This window comes from Conger conger, chromosome 6, assembly GCF_963514075.1.
Source record: "Conger conger chromosome 6, fConCon1.1, whole genome shotgun sequence".
In the NCBI taxonomy this organism is placed as follows: domain Eukaryota; kingdom Metazoa; phylum Chordata; class Actinopteri; order Anguilliformes; family Congridae; genus Conger; species Conger conger.
The window spans coordinates 57,192,156-57,207,775 of NC_083765.1; positions in this window are offsets into that span (position 1 = coordinate 57,192,156).

Consider the following 15,620-nt stretch of genomic DNA (forward strand, 5'->3'; position numbering starts at 1 on the left):
TAATCCCAGTCATGGGATATGTTGTCAAGTTCTTCCCTTTATATCTGGTAAATATGTATGCAGAATTTCCCATCAGTACACAAACTTTTACTAAGGTCATTATTTTTGATAGGCGTTAAGCGCCTTCCTTAAATTCAGCTCAGACCTCTCTCCCTGCTCCTGGCAGGGTATACTCTGACTGCTTTCGGATGGGGTAATCACAGAGATCAGGCCTTTAGGTCATATACGGTTTCTTGGGGATCAGGGCTGGAATTTTCATGAATAATCTTAAGAACCTGAATGATCCGAACAACGAGAAGAGAACAGGAGAAAGCTAAGAATTGCAGAAAGACCCACAGAAAGAGCACGCCATTGCTTTATGTATTAACACTGCCGATTCGATCCCCCGCCCTGGGTGTCAAAGTGTCCCTGAGCACCTACCCCAAATAGCTCCCAATGAGCTGGTTGGTGCCTTGCATGGCAGCCAATCGTCATTGGTGTGTAAGTGTGTCCGTGAATGAGTGAATGAGAGTAAAAACGATATATAAATGCATTCCATTTACCATCATTATCTATAGTAGGTTAATTTAGCCCATTCAACATAAGGGGTAAAAAAGGACCCCGCCATCTGCAGTGATGGCAGTTGGTTCAAGTTTATTTACTGCACCTTATGAGATATAAAAAAATGTTTGAGTTCCAGTCTTTCATCAAATTGCTGTCGTGCTTCAGGTTTGCCTTTAAAGCTTGCTGTGACCTCTTCCTTTGATCTAAAAACAGCCCAGCTGTGACCGCTGTGTCCCTTGGCTAAACAGCAGCCACATGCCCTTGAGACCAGCAGTGTAAATCCTGCTTGCCAAATAGAAATTACAAGTTGATCTGATCACTTCAAATGAGTTTGCTTGGTACTTTGTGTGCACAAGGACTCATCTGTGATGGCTATGATGACAATAATCATTACCCTGTGCACTGTTCCTCCCTTTAACCCCTTCAAACAGCTTAACCGGAGCCCACCTGCCCAGTTACAGTATATTTAGAGTGGTAACCGGATTTCATTGTCATCACTGGTATGCTGTTGCTATGATTGCAGCAAGGCAACCATGAATATCATATCATGTGTTAATCTCACTATCACGTACATATTTAATAGAACAGGACCAAAATTAAACATTTCTGTTTCTCGATCGGTACAATGGACTAATTAGGAAAATCTTGAGATATGACCTGAATTTTGTTGTTCCAATGACTCCAGGTTTAACTTGTGATGTGAACAGTAATGAGTACAATAATATCATATGATACATCCTGCCTTATAAGCCTCGTCAGTTCTACTGAGCTATACTGTACTTTGAGTATAGTGGTTTCATCATCTCAGTGTCTCCGTGGACACTGTGGAGAGCAGAACACTGCTCTTGTCGAACTGCCATTACCAATGCATCAAAAAAGAGCAAGAAGTCTGTGGAACTCAGAAATAGCAAGCATAAGCAGAGAAGAATGATATCTTTCATATCAAAGTACTGACCTTGCGCTTGCTCTAGATTTTCTATATTTCAGTAGCCTGGGAAGCCTTCATGCGCCTGTTTGAAGCCTGGCTGAGGTAGAAGGTTCCTTTGGGCATAGAAAATAAACTCATTTGGTAGCTTCATTAACATTTTCCTTTGTTTTCTACCTATTATGATTGCCTTTGGCAGTGGTCCCATTATTTTATATCTGAACACAAGCAATGAAAGTCCATGCTTGTTAGAATAAGGACATTTTTTAAAATCATATAAAACATGCAGGGCTGTGCACAATTAAACCTGCTGCATCATTCATTTGGCTTTAGTTGGTTTCTAAATTCAGTGCTTGATTGTTATAATCCCTACTTCCACTCTACCTTTTCGAAATATTCAGATATTAGAACCAGTTTCTTTCATCAGATGTAGGTTATGCTACAGCAACAGATCAGTTAACTGAGAAAATATGAATACGTTAATCTGACTGGAAGTCAATCGGAACCTATTTTAGTTACAATGCATGTGCAACGTGCCTGGGCGCAGTGGAATTGGTAGTGTCACTTTGCGCAAACATCATTTTCTTTTGCCTGTGTGGTAGTTTTGAGGTCTACAGGCTCTGTGAAAGTTTGGTGTTGAATAATGCATTTTGCCTTTTAACCTATCCACGTCAGGTTTTAATTCAAATGCTGGTGCACTATACAATTTCTGTGGCTTTATTAACATATGAATGCATGAACACATAATGTAACATAGATTCAAGAAATTCCTGTTCAAGTGAATTTATTATAATTTGAAATTAAAGCAGTTTTCAGTTATGCAGTCCGATGGCAGCTATTTAGGCAATGCGTATGCAATCTGGATCAAGTGCAGAGGCGTCTTGTGAGCTCAAAATTGGACTAATCAGTTGGCAAGTAATATGCAGCTTCTTCATATTAAATCATTAATTCCGTTTTAATCACTAAGTAGCCTAGCCTCCACTTCTCAAAAAAAAGATACATCACACTGAGGATTTTGTAAATTCATTGCTGTATTGATACTCATGACCTCAGGGGAGGTCTCTGCCACTGCTTAGTGATTAAAATAGATTGTGTAAATTGTATTTATCATTAAGCTGCATATTAATTTCCAATTGATTAGTCAGATCATTGGCACACTTGTTAATCAATTAAAATGAAAGAAAACCGATTGAGATCAATGATTAGTTTAAAGGAAAGAACTTTTGAGCACACAAAATGCTGCAGGTCAATGAGAGACACAAGAATGTAGGACACTGGCTCTACTCCCATGAAATAGTGTAAGATATTGACTATTTGTTAAATTTGTGGCATACTAATCCATATTTTCTAATTTCATTTCGCTTAATCATGTGTTCAGCAGAGATTGAGTGAACTTTTGGAATGTTAAAACTGCATTTCAGATGTTTAGATGGGTCAAATACACATTTCAAATATTTGGAGGCTTTTTAATACTTTTTATTTGAATTAATTGAGCATTTGATTATTTTATGTATTTTGCAATATATGTATATATTATTCGACTCATTTAAAAGCAATTCAATTGCACATATTTAAAAGGAGTTCTGTACAAACACTTCAGAGTATTTCTATTCTTGGATATACAGTGCTGGAAATACTCAGTGCCTTTAACCCGTCAATGTGGGATCCTTTTTGACTTGATTTTAAAGGTACAATAGGTACCCTCACCCTCTGTCTGTGTCTGTAGTTCTTAAATTTGGGTTTCAAAATATACAGCTGACACACAGCTGTGCAATAATTCAAGCTCATTGGTTGAAAATTGGTTCTAATTGGCACAACCAATGGAATTTCAACATTAGCGTATTCACAGAGACAGGGGAGGGGTAAACACTGTTGGGGTTTGAGGGTGTTTGTTGGTCTCAGCTAGTTTTATCCAGTCATTTTGTACTGGGGTCTCCATTTGTGGAGTTTAGAGATAACCCTGAATCTTTTTTTGGATCACATGCTTTCCTGGTTGCTTGGAGGAGTGTGGCTCCTGCATAAGAATAAAGATCATGTCCAACCAAGTCTTCTTCACTGGAGATTCACGGGGTGGCTCACCTTTGTCTGTGCTGGTGAACTTGGCAAGAACATGAAGATCAGATGTGCTTTCAAGATGGCAAATGTTAGCTAATGGTTGGGAATATATTCCCATTTTTTTCTGTTCTCCAAGAACATTAGCTAACGTTAGCTAACAGTTCGTAAAGGTAGTGCACCATGAACCAAAATGGCTGCTGATTCGGAAAATGCAGAGAACAAAGGTTTACAATTATTTGGCTGTTATAATACACTAATCAATGTTATATTTGTCCTTACCTTATAAATAAATAAAATAAATCACAGGTAAGCAACAAATCAGCTAGCTGGCATTGTTAGACCGAAGTAGCATCCATCCGTTTTAAAAAGACATTGTGGCGAACTAAATTAAATGTTAATTTAAAATTGTTTTGGAAACATAGTTTGCCAAAAACATTTACAGTCTGGAATGCACATCAGTTGTAAGTATATCTGTCTCAGAGGTAGTATACCAGGGTATTTGGTAGTGTGAGCCTAAAACTGAGGCCATTTGGTTTGGAAAAAACGTGATGGGAAAGGAAGAAGAGAAATATCACAATGCAATGCCCACACGTGAAGGAGAGGAGTGAACCAGTGCAGTGTCAAACCCAGGAGGCAATATTTTTTTGGAGGTTTGTGAATAATTCATGTGTGCATGTTGGGGATGTGAGCGATGGGTGGGAGGATTAAGAACTCAGAATTGAAGTTTGTCAGATACTTTAGCCTACTTTTTGTGCTAAAGTGGAAAGTCCAGGGGCCAGAAAATAAAAGTGCTGCCATATGTTTCTTTCACCCACAAACTCAGCCAGCTGATTTCACTAATTAGTTATACCTCCTGGCTGAAGAATTGCGTTAATTTAGCAAATCCAGGTGATTGAAAATCCAGAGTGGCTTTCATGTTCTTGCTGCCAAAAATTTATTTCTGAACCTAGATTTTCCACCTTCTGCCGAGTGTTATTGATTTTGAATGAGGTTTAAGAAATCCACAAAGACCGGTGATAATGTTTGCGAGGGCCCATTGGTTTCATTATGGTTTGTTCTTTGTCTATCATCCCTTGCAGATCACCTGTTAAGTTTGCCTCTTGAACATCACACATTTCATCACAAGATACCTCCCTTGAAGAAAGACAGCAAGAGAAGGGAATGCTTTAAAGTAAAATCGAACCTCTCCCTAGAGTGAGACATGCTATGTTGCTGTTTGATGATGTTTATGATGAGATGCCTTGACCCTATGTCACTGTAATGTTTTCCCTTCAGTACAGTAGCTGGGGTGACCTGCCCCACCTAAATATATACAACATATAATACAGCAATGTCCATCCATCTATCCATTATATTAGCCCGCTTATCCTGAACAGGGTCGCAGGAGGGCTGGAGCCTATCCCAGCATACATTGGGCGAAAGGCAGGAATACACCCTGGACAGGTCGCCAGTCCATCAGAGGGCATACACACCATTCACTCACACACTCATACCTATGGGGAATTTAGACTCTCCAATCAGCCTAATCTGCATGTCTTTGGACTGTGGGGGGAAACCGGAGTACCTGGAGGAAACCCACGCAGACACGGGGAGAACATACAAGCTCCATACAGAGAGGCCCCGGCCGACGGGGATTTGAACCCAGTACCTCCTTGCTGTGAGGCAGCAGTGCTACCCACTGCACCATCTGTGCCGCCTACGGCAATGTCATTGTTTGTAAATTAATTTCTATGACGGTCCCATTTTGTGATCTGTCTTCAGAACCTCACTATGATTGGTTGCTTTGTTTACAGTATATAGTCTAAATTTGCCTCAGGAAAGTGATTAACTAAACTAGCTTAATGATAATATAATCTTCCGCTATTATGAAGAGCTTGCAATCAAAAAGAGTCAGGTAATTGTGTTATCTTTCTTCCGTGTAAATGTAAACACCTACGCAAACAATACAGGTTCAGCCAAGCTGTCAAAACACCGGGAGTATATGGAACCCAGCATGGCTACAGACCATGGCTACTGTATATGAAACTGGCCTATGAGAGTAATCCATGCCTAAAATGTGCAATCTTCATTCAACACTGAAACTCCTAAGTATCCTAATCAAAGAGCAGTGCTAAAGCAATGCTATTTTAGACAGTAAACTTTGCAGCGGATCAGATAGGCAGGGGTCGAGAACCAGCAAATTGGTATAATGTAGATTAGGCAGTTCATAATGGAAAGTCCAAGCAATGGTCCAGTATCCAGGCAAACAGAAACAACACAGACAATCCAAAGAATGGTTGCGGACACTGGCAGAGGGTGATAAACAATAAGGCAGTCCAAACAGGTGGATAAACAGAATCAAAAACCAAAGTGAACCAAAATTCAGCAGGTCGAATCAGAACAGAAGTACAAACCAAAAAACAGAATTCCAAAACAAAAGTGGTCGAAACAGAGGAAGTCTGACTGAAATAAATGCTGGAGAATATAGCAAAAGCACATGACAATCTGGCAATGAGCAACAGAAACAGAGGGCTTTAAATACTCAGGTAACCAAGGGAAAATAATAATCAGGTGTGTGAAACAATCAGGAAGTGAGACACAGGTGAAATTAATGTGAATGAACTGACAGACTACGGTGAGCACAAAGGTTACAACAAGATATGGAAACGCTAAGGACTTAGACAAAAACAGATAACAGGAAACACAGATCATGACTCAAAGTGCAGAAATCAAACATAGGAACGTGGGTGTATCTTAAGACACAGGCACAGTGTGAGTGGTGTGAAGGAAAAAGGGGAAATTGTAGAAATATCAAAATGGGGCAAGTCATTGCACTGCCAAAAAAAAAAAAAAGGTCAAAGAGTCAGACTCATTACAGAAAGAAACAAAGTTTATACTTTTCTGGTACATGCCCTTCGGATTATCAAGCATTACTGATTTCGCTGCATAAGAACACTCAGTAAAATCCAGAACCCTCCCAAATCTGTAGAGATACAAAATTAGCGATTACTTGTTGGGATTGATCCACTTGTTTTGGAGATATGGCTTGTTAAAATATATATGTCTGAAATATGTGTTTTTCAGGAATCAGCCTTAAAAGTTTTGTTAGATATTATGGTAACACTTTATTTGACAGTGGTCGTCATGACATGGGAATAACAGTGTCATTACCATGACAATACCTGTCATGAAGTGTCATGTCCATTCATAAACTATGACATACTATTGTTAAGAGACAATCTTTGGTTTGTGTTATAACACAACTGACATAACAACCTGCATAAAAGGCTTACTATGACAGAGGTGTCATCCCACTGATTCATCGTGACATTTGAAAATGATTATGTCAGTTAATAGCTGAATGCTATGTCACAATGCACCAGCCTGCCAAATACTGATATTTCATGCAGAAAACAGCTTGCCATGAGTTTATATTATTTTCTTAGTAGGTTGAGATGAGTTAATCTTTATAGATAATGCACTAATGTTAATTTGTGAAACACACCTCTAGAAGAACCTTATCTTCTGAAACCATGTACCCCTTAAAATAGAGGTGAATTTGTTCCCATAAACGCAGTTTCCCTGAGCTGATCATGTTAAGTTTAATTAGAATTGTCCATTTAATTTATGTTGTGTAATTTATGTTGTGGTTATAAGTGTCATGACATCATTTGGAACATGTCAAATAAAGTGATTTTTTTTTATTTGTCATTAGTATGTCATTGGTAGTTATGACAGTGAAGCTCAAGCTGAAGCTTTTGGGGGTATCCTTAAATTTTGTTGTCATATGAAGTGCTTGACAGTGTCATGACATTAGTTAGACCATGTCAAATAAAGTGAAACATGTCATTAATATGTCATAAGGAGTTACAAGATGAAGGTGAAGGTGAAGCTTTAGTTGGGAGACACAGGGGAACTGACGTTAGCTTATGATGGACCTCAAACGACATCTCAGGAAAATGACCGTAAATTCATGGACCTCAGACGAGATCTCAGTAAAATATTTGTCAGTTCATGGAAAACGTCTGTCAGCTAAGGGAAACACCCTTCATCTATGAAAAATGTTTGTCTATGGAAAAGGTCCGTGGGTGTATAGAAAATGGCCATCGGTTGAAGGAAAAACATGTATTTTAAAGGAGTCATTGCAGGGGTACATGGTTTCAGAAGATAAGGTTCTTCCAGAGGTGCGTTTCACAACAAATGAACATTGGTGCATTATCTATCAAGATGAACTCTTCTCAACCTACAAAGAAAAGAATATAAACTCACGACAAGCTGTTTCTGCATGGTGTATCACTTCGCAGATTGGCACATTTTGACATAGCTTTCAGCTATTAATTGACAAAGTTCTTTTCAAAGGTCATGATGAATCAGTGGTATGACACCCCTGTCATAGTGAGCCTTCTATGCAGGTTATGTCAGTTGTGTCATAACATGAACCGAAGATTGTCTCATAATAATAGTATGTCATTGTTTTTGAATGGACATCACACTTTGTGACAGGTATTATGTCATGGTAATGACACTGTCATTTCCATGGCATGAAGACCACTGTCAAACAAAGTGTTACTGGGATTATGGCAGTTTTCACCTGGAAGACACCTAGGTGTGAAAACTAACTTATCAGCCACTGGTGGGGAGGAGTCTGTGTGATGCAGGGAAAAAGGACTCGGGGGGGCAACTGGGTGCAAAATGCAGGTGAGAACTTCAGGTGGGAGGCTTAATGTATCAAGTTAAAGGGCTGTGACAAGTGACACTTTTTATTCATGAAAATATAAATAGGTGCACAAACATTGACATAGCAAATTGCCTCCCCAGATAGTAAGAGAGTTTTTCCACATTTAATATAGTACAGTATAAATACAGCAGTTAGTGATACAAATATAATAGTGTGAATACAGCAGTTGCACAGAGCAAAAATATTATGTGCAGTAACACACCACATAGATGTAAACCAGAGGGTGCAAGGTGAGTGTATGGCCCTAAACATGAGTGCATGATCAGGGCCCTGTTCCCCAAAGCAGGATTACAGAGTTAGCCAGATAACTGTACAAGGTAAAGCCCAAAACAGCCGTTTTTGCTTCAGTCCATGTTCCCATCTGACCCTACGGTGGATTTCCCCTTCATTTTTCTTCCATAATCCATGTTGCTAACGGATAAGGCTAACAGATAAAGAAATGCCATCATGAAATCCATGTGGCTCCACCTTCCTGACTGCGTAACCTTGCTGTAAAAGTACATGGCTGTTTTGGGGCGTGGTGGGAAGGGGTGTGTATCTAATACTAACTCTAATTGGATCAGACGGGGTATAATTGGCTACCAAATTGGGAGAAAAGTCTGAAATAAAATAAAATAAAATAAAATAAAATAAAATAAAATAAAATAAAATAAAATAAAGTGTGTGGCTGTCCATACATGGCAGGTGTGCTCAGTCCTGATTGGGCCATCACCTCCCCTGGCATGCTGGGGGCCCAATTTCCATTAGAGCGGCTACATTCCGGGACTGTATAAATAATTTAAAAATTATTATCTATAACTATTTTAAAACACTTCATATTTGTTTCTTTGAGATAATATGTTAATTAATTCTCTCAAAAATTTCAAAGACAAATTTTTTAATTGTATTTGGTTTCTGAAGAAAGTATTTTCAAATGCTTCAAATAGAAATATTTTCTTTGGGCCAACTTATTTGCAAAGTCTTACCAAAACAGCTTTTCTGTTTAATTGTTCATTATTATTTAATTAATATCTGCATTTGACCCAGGTCTGGTCAGGTGGTACATTAGCATACAGCCCTCTGAAAGTACATTCTTTGTGGCATGCTGTGTTCGCCATATGCGTGGGATGTGACAGTGACCTCACAGAGGACACATGACAGGACTTCAATATGGAGAGAGGCAGAGTTGCACGTTATGCACAGGGACTGTTTGTCTGCGGAGCTGTTCCCAAAGGAGCGTGCATTCTTTTTATCAAGTGCATGTCTAGTATAAATGAAATGTATTGAAAGTGGTGAGTTTTTTGTTCATTTCAAATAAACTGTAAACTAAATGCACCATCTTCTTTTCAACTCACAAGCGCGGTGCCTGTCAAGTTGAATGGTAAATGGACTGCATTTGCAGTACAGTATATGGCACTTTTATCCAAAAAGCTTTACAATTGATGCCTCTCATTCATCCATTCACACACACACTTACACTCACTCGCCAGTGGCAACTGCCTGCTGTTGGCCCGTTAATGGAGCCTCACACCACAATTACTCTTTGGCCATGAGGAAATTATAAGCTAATATAATAATAATAATAATAATAATAATATATACCTTTATTGAACCCTGTGGGGTAATTTGTCCTCTGTATTTTACCCATCCTAGTCATTAGGAGCAGTGGGCAGCCACAGTGCAGTGCCCGGGAAGCAATGTGGGGTGAAGGGCCCTGCTCAGGGGCCCAACGGCTGTGTGGATCATTTATTGCCGCTAGAACGGGATTCAAACCACTGACCCTGCAGCTCCCAGTCATGTATTTTAACCACTACGCTACAGGCCGCCCCATGGCACTAAGCTGGCTGTGGCACTAAGGAACTAAGGAAAAGAAATTGGGTGATCTTGTAATCAATATTGTAATCAGACCCCCAGCACACCCACACTTAATTTATGCTTACTGAAGCAGCCTATTTTAAAACTGTAGCACGAACACCTAGAGTCGCCAAAGTACAGCAATTTAGTTGCACACAATTTGCCAGCGCCTTGAATTACTGGTAGCGCTTCACAATTGCATCTTGCAAAAAATAGGTGCTTGTCAATATGTGCTTGTCTGTGCTGTGCTGGATTGTGCTGGATTAAAATAACAGGCCTGACAAATGGAAATGGGCTTACTGATGATGAATCCTGACAGTTTAAATGGACATAATTGTGTATATCACACATTTTAATCACGTTGACATTTTTCTTGCCACTGTAATCTTCAGGAAGGCGAATGGGGTGGAGATAAATTGCACTCAAAATAGCCAGGTCTGAGTAGCTCTACATAATTGCTACGTAGAGCAAAAAACATTTACGAAGGTGTTAAATCATCCATGATACCTTTTCCTGCCCAAACGCTACTTTTTCACATGTTTTTCCTTGTCTTCAATAAAATTGTCTTACAATGAACATTACAAAGATATCTAGCGTATTTGGTCAAATAAAATAACTTCAGGGCCTTCCTTTTAAATGTGAGCAAACAAGTCGTTTTCCCATTTTTACATAAGCAATAGGTCACAAATAACACATTACTATCTCCTCAGCAGTTTGGCATTTATGGAAGGCAATTATACATATGTAATCAAACCGCCACTTTGGGTTAGGAGGAGAAAACTGACACAATTTATGCAGATGAGTCTTTAACCACAAGGTAAAATGGAAGCCAAAATGTCCCTTCAGCTAGAGACATGGCTCGGAAATTAACAGCCTATCTTTTTTTTGTGTGAAGCAACTCTAAATGTTGTGAGCCCACAGTCTTATCAGCAACCTTTTGCTGTGGTTAAAGGAAATGTCATGGAGTATAAAGTTAATGTACGGCCACTTAATACCAATCTATTTTTTTTCCAGGGGCACATGGAACAGAACAGTGGAGGGCAGTATATCCTTCCCTGGCCTAACAGCCTGTGTAGCATTTTGGCCTTCAAGTTCCTTGGCAAGGACACTTAACTAAAAGTTTCACTTAATAATGTATCCATTGTGTGTTCAAATTCAGAGTGCAGTCAGACTGCAGTCTGAAAACCTATTAACCAAAAATAATGACAAGGTCATGCAACATTACCAGACATTACCTTTATATAAAAATAGGAATGAAACAACAGCAATGCGAGAAAAGACTGGAAATAACAGGAAAGTAACATGGTGCAGTGTCAGGTCAGTTTTGATCCATGTTGTGCATAAAAAGGTTAAATACAGTACAATTGAATGGTATGCAAAAACATATGCGAACGCAAAATCAATAAATATATATATATATATATATATATATATATATATATATATATATATATGCCAAAGAAAAAGAGCCAGGGCATCTGTGTTATAACTGATGCTGAGAGGCCATCTGCTGGACAAATTTGGAGAATTAAAAAATGTGTCAAATCTAAATGAAAATATACAGATGGGAAAAGGGTAAGGGAATTTGCAATTTTAAACCTGAGCCCAGATGTAGAACAGTTTACAAAAATTGTGACACAATTTCAGCTCTAGTTCTGAGGCAGGATTGGACATGCGAGCAGCAGACTTAGCTGTATTAGCTCCTTAATGAGGATTGTATTCCATTTGTAAAGAACACAACCCCATAACATACGATTATGTCCTCAAAATGAATTGCCTTGTCGCTCTGGGAGAGCGCAACAAGGAATCCTACACTCCAAATGAAATAAATAGGCACTGAGTTCTAAAAGATAAAGCACCAAGCTTGACCCACTCAAGGGACTTAAAACTAAAACAGACTGAGGTTTCACAAAGGTTCTTTGGCGTAAGGAAAACATTGACTTGGATAGATTTTGGGTTTTCACCAATTCCACAACTGCACTGGGGACATTTCTTCCTCTGTAGAGTACGAAATCCCCTTAAGTACCACTGTTTACCAACTGGAGTACTGCAGTAACCAACACTCCCGCCCCAGCTACCCAGCTTTTATATTTCACAGCAATACCTTCAGGGGTGACTCCATATGGAGGCACCCACTGACTGAGGGCTCTCCTACTGAAATAGACACATACACTGCATTTACCAATTAACTATCAAACACACCTACAGCTTACAGACTGGTGTGAGACCTTCAATTAAAGGGAAGGTGAGTTTGTAACATATCCAACAACCCCCTCAAAGCGCAGCAACAAATCAGTTTCTTGTTTCTTCTGCATTCAAGTCTACTTAACTTAACACTTCCCTTTGAAACAAGATAAAAGAGCAGCAGACAGTAACAGAACAAAAATGAGAAACATACTCTAAGTCTTCTTGCCAGAAGAGTGCATTTTTCTTAAAACATTCAACTTCAGGTTTTTATTTTTATTTATTTTTTCATTCTTAAACAGTAAAAGTTCTGCAGAAATCCCAAAAAACATGATGACTGTAAAATCCACTGGACCACTGTAGACATTGAAATCAAAATATGATAATAAACCAAATGCCTTTCAGATGCAGGAAGAGCTGATCCTTTCCATTTGTCTGAAAGGTTTTGAGATGCTCAGACAGAATATTATTACTGCAGTTCATAAAGCAAATATTATTCCAGATGGAGAAGACAACACATTATACATTTGCATAAATATGACTACAGATACTTCATGCATTTTTCATCTCAGAAACTATTCCATTTGACATAGTAGGAAATGCTCAGCGGTGCCAAAGTAATTTAAAAGGAATCTTGATGCAATGAATTTGTTTGAAATCTCAAAAGGCTGGCCATACACTCGTGTTGTTATGTTTAAAACCATCATTGTTTCCGCAGAATGTGTTTATCTTGCTAGCACCCTTTTTAGGAACAGAATAAAACAAGATCTGGGGACACAATGAATACTATTGGTCAAAAGCAAACCTCAGTTAATCATAGGCAAACCTCTGTTTTTCTCACTGATCTAGAATGCTTTATTCAGAAGTGTTATACATCTATGCACGGTACACAGAATTCAGATTCACATCATAAAATAGCCAACTTTCATTTCCATAGTTAAAAAATGTATAGTTAAAAGTAGGCTGTCCGTTTTTATATTCTTGCATATCACTGATGGTATGTGCCAAACTAAAAGTCTTTTGAAAGACGCACCGATTTGCAAATCATTACCAAAACAGCGTAGTCATCAGAAATTGTTTTCCTGAATAAGCAAATTATGGTTTGATATATTCCTTCAAAGAACATTTAGTGGTAAAGGAGTTACAGTAGCTTGTGGTTACTGACAATTTAAATTGAATGTTTATCAAGACAGAAAAAGTGAAATCCCACAAGGATCAGGTTCACTCATTCTACTTCATAGCTTCACCATCAATGACACACTCGACAACTGATGTGAATGGGCTTAAAATGAGTGCAGAAATGTGTGCAGACAGCAATTACTGTACACTATTTACCATACCTGCAACGTTCAGCAAGACTGAAAAAAAGGTCTTTAGATCGCCAATTGACTCAACAAAACCTCAATTAATTGAATTGTTGAAAGCATGTGATTAAATTCCAACACACTTAATACAACATAATATAGGTGAGACCACTTGCCATTTGCTTATGAGCATGCTATGTAGTGCTTATGAATGAGCTATATAGATTAGTTATGTAGGACCCTTCAAATAAAGTTTTACCCAGTCTAGTTTCAGTGACTGATGCAGTTTTAACTGAATCAATTAAAAACCTCCTTCTAAAGGAACTATTTTGAATACAGGATTTTATAGAAAACTAAGGCTGGTGAAAAGACCTAGGATGTGAATGGGGAATATTTATTAATCATGGCATATCCCCTGTAGTTATTTATGGCATAATATGACCTTACGAGGGTACATTATCCTTCAGTAGACATTAAGTATCTAATTAAGAACAATTAACAACTGATTACTATTCAGAGGTTGCAATTATGCTTGGAACAAAACCAGCATACACACTTGAATGTGAAAATCCCTGATTTATATAATGTCTTAAATTGGCTTGAAAATGTATGCTAATCCTTTTCTCAATTTAAAAACCTCCAGTTTCAGATACATTTTAAATCAAGTAATGGTATGTAACAGATACATGAAATTAGGTTTTTAGGAATCATATTAGATTCAATTTGTCACAAAGGTACACAGTACTGTTACTATGGTTTTAGTGAGTCCAACACAGTCTTGTTTAAAATGCATCTCAATAGCAGATGTGTGCAGTTATGTACAGTATATTTTTTTCATCCAATATAACACCATAGACTCAAGGATTTCAAACAATGAAACTGATTTCACATGATAACAGGCTAAAATGTAGAATGGTATCCCACTGAGATTTCATTACTGTATTATTTGGTATAGTTGTTAGTTTACTGAGCAGTGCCCTCCAGAATTATTAATGTGCAATGAGCTACCTATATTATAAATGAAGAAAATAGGGAAATGATATACTCAATACAAGGTCAGCGGGTACAGAAATTTCCAATGTACCAAAGCGGAAGTGCTGGCTATTGACCTTCATTATATAAGGTTAGCTGGCAATATCATACTGATAGGCAGTTTGTGTGCAATGTAGGCCATTTTAGATACAGCCTACAAAGAAATGCATGATGGCTTATTGGCTTTCCAATGGAATCCATAGGATAATTGAGTAATATTCACTTTCAAGTAAAGCAGCTTGTCCAGCAACATTATGCTTATACATATGCTCTGTACATATGAACGGATTAATTTTTTTAGTTATAAATTTCAGTTATGTATTGTACCAGCACTCCTTTCCTTCAGCATATTGGTCTTAGATTGCATGCACTGTAATAAATATTTCCAACTGAAAATAAGTTTAAAATATTTTTTTTAAGGGAAATCTGGAGGTACATCTTTACAAGCTGCGGTGGAGTTGCGTGAAGTGGATTTTCATCTTTCTCAGAAAGCCAACTATCCCTTATCGTGAAATAACATTTGACTAGATTGAAACAAGTAATTAGTGTGAGAAAATGTTAATCTTGCTCAAGTCATGCCGACTGCCCCACTGTTTTCCACACCAAAACAAAAAACCAGAACATTTAAAATCACCCTGTTTGCTGTTGTTTTCAGTCAAAGCAAACACTCTTCACAGCAAATTACTGCCCCCATACGTCATCCCTCACAAAACATACACAAGAACACATAGTTTTATTAAAAAAACATATCTTTATTATTGCCATTTCACTATAGATGATACACCTAAACTTAAAGAAATGATTAAGTGCTACTTCCATCTTAAATAAATACAAATCAGAAACTGTAGTGCGCTACAGTATGTGAGAGGCATTGGAACATAAGTAACCCTTGTTTTTAATATGCATCTTTCCTGAATGCAAACTACAGTATTTACAAAACATCACTTTATGCCATGCACCATGACTCTGAGACAGAATCAGTACTTCAAGTTTTACAATAAGAACTGTAGGGACTGCTCCTTCAAAA